The 9,006-nt window shown below is 39.6% G+C and overlaps 1 pseudogene; it reads right to left on the bottom strand.

The window, feature by feature from the left end:
* Positions 1–4,709: 4,709 nt before the first annotated feature.
* LOC117975128 (cell adhesion molecule-related/down-regulated by oncogenes-like) lies at positions 4,710–8,559 on the bottom strand (annotated as a pseudogene).
* Positions 8,560–9,006: the final 447 nt, after the last annotated feature.

Here is a 9,006-nt window from a genome sequence, read left to right as displayed (position 1 = left end):
AGAAATTACACAATGCTTAATATATAACATATTCAATAATTTTTTGAATAAAAGAATAAATGCACAAAATAATTGATAAAAACATGTGATACAACTGTTTAAAAGGCAACCAAATTTACCTCTGTATTTCTGTTGATTTTGGCTACTGAATGTAACCAAAATCAATAGGGATACTGAAAAATACTATTTAATAAAGTTGTAAATTGGACTGCTTATCAAATTGATAGCCTCAGCAAATTTTCTTTAGCTCAGTCACAAACTATTGATGAACACAGATCTTAACAGAATGACAATGATACAAATAAAAAGACTGAAAATCTGTAAGATTTTAGTAATTTCACCGATGGCATCCTACACACACAGTTACCTGGGAACATGTCATTAGCAGAATAGAAAATAAGACTCACTTTTTGCTTCAGAAAATACAGAATACTCAGAAGCCTCATTGCATTTTAATAAAATTCCAAATTTATTTAGTTCTTAGAAATTTTTAAAATACATGTGCATTAAAATATCCTTATTATCAGAAATACCTATATTTTGATCATGTTAATTTTGTATGAAGCCTTTCCTTAAGTATCGATTGGAAATTGGTTCCAGGACTCCCCAGGGATATCAAAATCCTTGGATGCTAATAATCCTCAGATGTTCTTACATAAGATGGCGAGGTATTTGCATGTATCCTAAGCACATCCTCCAATGTACTTTAATTATCTCTAGATTACTTAAAATACTTAATGCAATGTAAATGCTATGTAAGTAGTTGTTACACTGAATTATTTAGGGAATAATGACAAGCAAAAAAAATCTGCACATGTTGAGTGCAAATGAAACCATCCGATATTTTCTTCCTGAATATTTTTAATCCATGATGAGTTGAATACATGGGTGCAGAACCCTATCATATGGAGGTCCAACTGTATACCAAATATCATATATAATGGTGTATTTTCTGATATTTAGTTTAATTACTGGCAATATGGCACACAACAAACATATCCAAAGTTTTTGATATGTAGTTTTTTAATTTATTTAAAGCAATCCAACAATGCCTCCTTTAATGAAGATTGCTGACAGCAAAGTCTAAAAAAGACTGACTCCATCTATAAGCAGTAGGCCTAATCCAAAAGTTTAATGACAGATGGGTTGCATAATGGGTTATTTCAATGATAGGAGTAATGCAAACATACAATTCTGTAGTCATTTATATTTTAATTGTATTATACTCTTTTAGCCATCCTCATCTTGTGTATTACCTCATTGTGTATTAGAATACAACTATTAGAGCAATAAGGAAGAGTGGATGAATACGGCCAGTTTTTTGTTATTGTTTTGTTTTGTTTTTTTGAGATAGGCTCTCACTCTGTCTCCCAGGTTGGAGTGCAATGGTGAGATCACGGCTCACTGCAGCCTCAACCAACCCAGATCAAGCAGTCCTCCAACCTCAGTCTCCCATATAGCTGGCTACAGGCTGCAACATCATGCCTGAGTAATTTTTTTTTTTTTTTTTTTTTTTTTTGAGAAACAGGGTCTCACTCTGTTGCCCAGGCTTGTCTCAAATTCCTGGGCTCAAGAGATCCTCCTACCTTAACCTCTAAAATTGCTGGGACTATAGGCACAAGCCACTATGCCAGGCCTAAATTCAGCCAATTAAACTGAAGTTTAAATTATTTGTGTTTCACGCTCTTTCATTATAAAAAAATCTGTGTCTTAAAATGTGTTCTTGAATATGAATTACTTTATGATTGCACCTTCATAAGACTAGTTCTTAAAGTTTAAGAATAATTCATGAAAATATGAAAATTCATTTATAAAAAATGACTAGCATTAATAGAAGGAATACTAGGTACAGGCAGTGGATAATAAAACTTTAAGTGCATTATATCATTCTGTCCTCACAATTATAAGAGAAAGTGGTCCTCCCACCTCAGCCTCTCAAAGTTCTGGAATTATAGGCATAAGCCACCATGCCTGGCCTAAATATGGCCAATAATTTAAGCTTCAGTTTAATTGGCAGTTCTTATAAGTTTATGAGAGAAATATGTTTTTCTTATAATTGTGAGGACTGGATTAGAAAATGCACATACAACCTCCACTGATAGGGTAGACTCTCCACTCCGGAACAGGAGGTCTAGTGTTGCTATGCCCAAGTTTCCCACTGGCTGTATCTTCCATCCCTCAAGGGATAAGACAAAACACCAGGGGACACCATCCCCCTACCTACCCCAGAGCAGACTTGTAGGGTGTGTGTGAGTGCTAGAGAAGCCACTGTCAACTCCTTTGCAGTGATGTAGAGATTCATCTAGGAGGACTGACAGGCCAGAAAAACTGAGAGCTTTGCTCAATACCTCACATTAATGACTGATTTTGAATCGGTCATGAAAAGGTACATTCCCAAGGGCATTGTCAAAAACAATGGAGATCTTGCTTAGGAACATTAAAGAGGAGCCTGGAATCTTTAGCATGCTTTGTAGCTACAAATAAACTTCTGGCAGACAGCCTGAATTTTACCAAAGAAAACCAGGCAAGGAGAAAGCCAAGAAAAGGTGTCTTAGGATCACTAATTTCTGGAGATCTGGAAGGCTGTGTATCTGTGCTAGACTGCACCCTCTCAAGAGCAATCAAGGTGGAATGTGGACAAATTTGTAAGCACTCCCCAAGCTAACCACTGATTCATCAGCAAAGAGCCTTTAGCCCTCCTGGCTAAAGAGCTAAAGCACAAATTCTGAGTGAACACTGGGTAAACAATAAATTATTCTATTCCAGGGAGTGGCTCCTAGAAGCCAGACTTAAAAACAAAATCACATTCATCTCTGGTGATCTGGAAGCCTGACAATGCACTGTCTTAGCAGTAACTGGAGAGAGGACTTCTGAGCTGTTAGTCCACTGAATGTGGGATGTAATTGTAAACTTCCTGACCAGTGAACGCTGTCTCCAAGCCACACACATTGAATGATAAAGGATAAAAATCTAACTAGGAGGGTTAGACACAACTTTTGAAATACAGATTTAGGTAGAAATAGAGATAAATAGATATGGATATTGCTGAGTTTAATGTTTAACTGAATTTATGGTAAATATTTATCATCATGAATATGTTCACCTCAGAAGCCAAAAGCACAGCTACTCTCACATGGTTATATATATATATGTGTGTGTGTGTGTGTGTGTGTGTGTGTGTGTATATGTGTGTGTGTATATATGCATATATATGTGTGTGTGTATATATGTGTATATATATGTGTGTGTATATATATATTTCAAAGTAGTCATTTATATATTTTTTAATTAGTAAGCTAATTTTCCAAGCACTATTATTTTATCCATGAAGTAAATATATATATATATATATATATATATATATATATATATGTGTATTCTAGTGAAGTATAAACTAAGGTGCTTTCTGCATAAGTGACTTGCAGATAATTTTATACATTATATGTATTTTTTAATTTCAACTTTTATTTTAGATGCAGGGGGTACATGTGCATATTTGTTACATGGGAGTATTGCATGATGCTGACTTTTGAATACAGATCCTGTCACCTTGGTAGTCAGCATAGTACCCAATAGGTAGTTTTTAAAAAACATATTATTGTTATTTATTAATGTGGAGAAGAGCCTTCCGAAGGCAGCTGCAAATGTCCTTGTCACGCAGAGGCAGCAGTGGTCAGGAGCTCTGCCGACCATTGCTTTAGGTGCCTATTTACAAGGATGACATTCTGAAAAAAATAGCAGGAAACTTCAGAAGAAAAAAAAAAAACCCTTTTCTTCCAAAGTAGATATGTTGTGACGCTCACACCTTCAGGCTGTTGCCCCTGTGGGAAGTGAAAGGATGACTGGTTTCTGGCAGTGTGACACCAGGAGCATGCTCTTAGGCTCATGGAACAGACTGAAGAGCTCCCTCCAAGACAAGCTTCCCACAGCCCTTCCCTTTCTTTCTTCTGAAAATCTGTATCTTTCTTTTCAAGCCACCACTTAAAATCTTATTTTGTTCCTACTCTTAGAAACAGTAAAAAAGAGCCCCATACTGGCCATTTTATAAATTAATGTAAGTTTAAAGCAGTGGGACATTAAGGCATTATTTGTCTCTCTGGCCTTGGTTCCTTTTCTGCATACTGCAATCATTCAACTACATCTTACACTCTACCATGTCCACGACACCGCTTATGACTAGTGACTAGAAGACTGAACATCACTTGTGCCCATGTGCAGATAGAGAGAAAGTCATCTGGTCACATTACCACTTTGGTGGAAGGCGCTCTTATAAAATTCATCAGCCAGGTCTGCTATTATAAACACTGGGTCAAAACTGTGGTTGACTTCGAAGTGTTCTCAGAAAGTCTGATAATACACTATTAAAAGACAATTTTCCATCTGAAAACCTGACTGGTGGCAACCTTCAATTGGCCCCTGCATTTCCTCTGAGCTGAAGCAGCCAAGAGATGGAATCGTTTGCATGAGGAGTTCTTACTGCCACTAAGGTTGTTAGAAAACATGGAATGTTCCCTCTGCCCTCCGGGTGATTGAAAGCTATGCAAAACAAGGTTGTTTCTTTCTGAGAGGAAGGAAGGAATGGGTAAGAAAACTTTTAAGGCATAAATAATATAAAAGGGCACACATTTCAGGATGCATTCATATGACATTATACTACAAAGAAATAAATAATGATTTTCTTTGATTTGAATTAAAGTCCTTCACATAGTTCATTCACATGCCTGTTTTGTGCAGTTGGTTACAGACTTGAAGTTAGAACATGACTGGTTGTTTGCACATCTTCCAGTTTCCTGGGGCTGCTGTAGGACCTCTGAGGGGCTGTCTAAAGGAACACCAGGCAGAGGCCATGTTGTCTTTTCAGCACAGTCCTCTGAGATAGGTGGCAAAAATAAGAGGATTCCAATGTAAAATGTTGCTGTCCATTTCTGAAGAGACACAGCTGTCTCCTCTGCTGAACTCTTCTGGATCTTCTGTGTGATTAGAGCTGACAATGTTTCTATTATCCTGACAGCAACTATGCTGAGTAGAGATTGATTCCACATTGTTCTTGATGTTCTCATGAGGCAACTGGCCACAACCAGGGATGCAGAAGCCAGGCATACGGGCATCTTCATTTGACTGAGGGCCGGATTCCCACACCATACTGAGGACAAAGTGCCACCCTAGAGACCACAGGAAAAGGGCTACTGCTGAAAGTGCTGTTGGTTTTGATGAAACAGCTATTGTTGTTTCGACAATTTTGACAGTTAACACATTCCAGAGGGTCAATCTGAGGCACTGCTGTGTACATTCCACCACCGTTCACTAGATGATGAGGCTGTTCAAAATTCACATGTCCTGGTTAGAGAGTTAGTGTGCCCAGAGTAAAGTCCTCCATTTAAGCTCCCATTCACAGTTGCATTGACTCCATTGGAGACCTTATGGTGAAGGTGGGAAGAGCCACTGCTGAGACTGCCATGGCTCAGGAAGCCTCCATGAACATTTCCATTTATCTCATTTGCTCCTGAGAGAGTGGTGTATTCCACCATCTGCCCATTAATATCTGATCCCTGGTAGAGATAACCCAGTGGGTCATATTTCTCTATGATATTCTGCAGGTGATTCTTCCACAGGCACATTGCAATAAAAAGCCACAAAAATAAGGACCATGACACCCAGCATACAGCCAAGGATCAGATATAACATGTCACTGCTTCTGGCAGGGCTGGTTGCTGGCCTCACATTTCCTTCACTTCCTGAAGAATTCAGAGGGATACTCAAGCCTTTAGGATACTCAGAAGCTCCAGGAACACGTTTTACTTTACTCTCCCAGATCACCACATTGATAAACTCACTTTCTTCTCCTTCACTGAAGCACTGCATTTTAATGCCATAGGAAGTTTCTGACAGCAGATGGCCAATCATGTGCCGCTCCTTTGAACCTTCTACTACATCCCTCTTGTAATCACTGTCATTGTCACTATCTGATGGTCAGTAATAGATATAAAAGAATGGAAGTGTTATTGCTACTTCATGGAATGTATGTCCACTTTAGCACTATCTGGGCAACACTGACAGCCTCTGTGTAGGCAATGTGAGTTCCATTATTGGATGGCTGAAAAAATGACTGGGGAAGCCAGCCACCTGATAAGGACAAGATTCTGCACTCTTAAAACTCCCTTCCTAATGATTGATAGCAATGACTTTCAATTTGTATGTTGAACCCAGTTCTAAGCTATGAACTTCAATGGAAATTTTGGAAGCAAGGATATCTTCAGCTGCCACCAGCCAATCACTGGTCCTCATCCTTTCATATTCAACTTTGAAAGCAGTGATTGCAGAAACCCAATTTTCCAGAACAATCTGAGTGACATAGACCAATGTCTCTGATGCTTTGGAGATAGTAGGGCCATTTGGTGCCTCTGGAACTTCGCTGTGCCTTCAAGAATCTGTAAGTACCACTCCAAAATTGTTTGCAGCTTCTGAAACAACAGGATACTTATGGATGCCCATGGGTGGACAGGATGCCTGGGTGTTTTTTGTCAATGTTCTTTTTTCTTTGTTGGTTCAGAAGGTAAGCATGGCAGTTTGTCCTTCACGTGCTCCACTTCTTGCTACTATCAAGACTTTGTAAAGACTAGACGGCCCTAGTTCAGCTAAATGGAGCTCATTTTCACTACCTGGGACTCGAACCATATGCCAAATTCCTACCAAACCAACCCCATTGTTCATCTTCTGATATTTCATAAAATACACATTAATGGATAGCCCACCATTCCTGCCTGCCCTCCACACCAGGTTGTACGTATCTGGTGTGTGGGTCTGTTAGGAGATCAGTAGGATGGGGGCGTCAGGAACAGCAATGCCATTAACATTTTTCTCTGATGCTGATTGTGCACTGCACTGGAATGTACCTTAACTGGACATGAGCTCAATTCAGTTTCTGAACCATCTCTTTTATTTCTTTCATCATTCTGAGTAGCAGCAGAAAGTGTGACTGTTTCCACTTTTGTATTTGTTTCAAAAGGAACAACCATGAGAGATGCTTCTCCCTGCATGGTACTCTGTCCATCTGGAGCTTCCTATATGTGTTTCCCCACATGTTTCTGAGTCACATCCTGAATATGGAGAGAACTAGAGCCAACTTGGGACATGATGAAGTAGACAGGCTTCAGGTCCAAGATTCCAGGTCTTGATAAGTGTGACTTTGGGGACTTACATCTAAGGACTTAAGACAGATGGCTGGCTATTAATCCATAGCTGTCATAACCAAGGAATGACTGGAACTGACAGCCCAGTGGCATTGCAGGACACAGTGACAAAGTCTCCACATACCACCTTTGCACTTACTGGTGCCGATTATAACTGGCTTGAATCCATTGTCTTTTTTCAAGTTCAAGTCTTCCAGTAGACTGCATAAATCCAGCCCCATTATCTGTTAAACACTGATACAGCCCAGTATCTTCCATGATAACCCCACTGACTTTCAGTCAATTTCCTGAAGTTAGATGTCATGGGGAAGGATGAATAGGCTGTGCAATATAAAACTAAGTATGGTTGGCGGCTGGGTTTCCATGAATATGACAGGTAAAATGTACTGTGGCACCCAGAGACTGATCCTGTAGTCCTTTATAAATGGGAGCATATTCAAGCATATTAACCATGTATGTCACATATTTTACATCTCCAGTCTTGTTTCCCACCACACAGGAATAGTTTCCAGAGTCTGCTGGGTCAATGCTATCTGTCGCAACATGAGAATATAACCTTCTCCAGTTGTTTCCTGGAGCAATATTCCCTGTCCTTTAGCCAATACACTTGAGGATCCAGGACCCCACTAACCACACACTCCAAGGTTAGAGGAATATGTGAAAAAACAACTAATACCTGTGAACAAGCAGGATGAAGGATGTCAAAATCATCTGAAGAAAGGTGACTCATAAGGAGCTTTTGGCCAATGGGTTCAACTTTTAATTCATGTATGACAGGATTATAAGCCACATATTTGTATGATCCCTTGTCCTCTAAGGATACATGCAAAATGTAAAGATGTCCTGATGGAAGGATTAAGTAATTCTTTATGGAGTGTTTCAGCCACTTCCCATGGATTTTAGCGCACACCTCAGCTTTGGAGTTACTCTCTGGTACCCTGCAGCCAATGAAACCAGCACTTTTTTCTTCTGCTGTAATAACATGCTTTGTGGATGAACCAAAATCACCAAGAAGTGCTGTGGATACTGTTACAGGGCCACTTACAACAACATCAACCTACTGTTGGAAATGCATTGGTAGTAACCCAAAAGGGAGGCTTTAAGAGAAAAAAATTGTCAAAGTCCCCTGATGATTCTTAATATATCCATGTTTCTATCCTATTTTTTTCCATTATGTGACCTTGAGATGTGAGTGGTCACAGGTTTAGCAGAACAATATAGTTCTACAGGTCCACTAAGTTTCTGGACGGCAGAGTTGCTCAAAAATGAAATAAGGTGCCACGTCTGAACTCACAGAAAAGCAGAGAATCATCAGAGTAACATACAGTAGTGTCCATAAAGGGCCAAGATCTGGATGCAGAGCACCAGATTACAGAAGCAGGCTGGACAGACTTCCATATCCAAACCCAGGCCTTGGTTCATTTTCCATAGTAATGCAGTCCAGGGTAATCAAACACATTCTTTAATCTTGACTCCTTAGTGCTCACTAAAGACTCTGATAAGGGACAGTCTTCATGCTGTCCACAGGGGTCTCCCAATATTAAGAGTAACAGCTGCCTTACATCTTCAGTGATTCAAGTCTGCAAGGTGTATAGACTTCTGCTGGGGAGGGAAAGCAGAGAAGCCACTTTCTGTACTTAGCCTGGAACTCACTTCAATGCTGTAAACATCATCGCAGTCCTGCTTGTAATAAAGTCCGGACTAGCAATCTGCCTTTGAGTTGAGCTTTTCTCTTACAAGGTAAGTTGTTAAGTCATGCCTTGATTTTAGATCTCTCCACGGAGAGGGCTAAGCATCTAGAGCTCCTGCGTGGCAG

Source organism: Pan paniscus, chromosome 9 (genome assembly GCF_029289425.2).
Source record: "Pan paniscus chromosome 9, NHGRI_mPanPan1-v2.0_pri, whole genome shotgun sequence".
Classification (NCBI taxonomy): domain Eukaryota; kingdom Metazoa; phylum Chordata; class Mammalia; order Primates; family Hominidae; genus Pan; species Pan paniscus.
The sequence above is the reverse complement of the archived record's forward strand: the minus strand, read 5'-3'. Positions and strand labels throughout refer to the sequence as shown.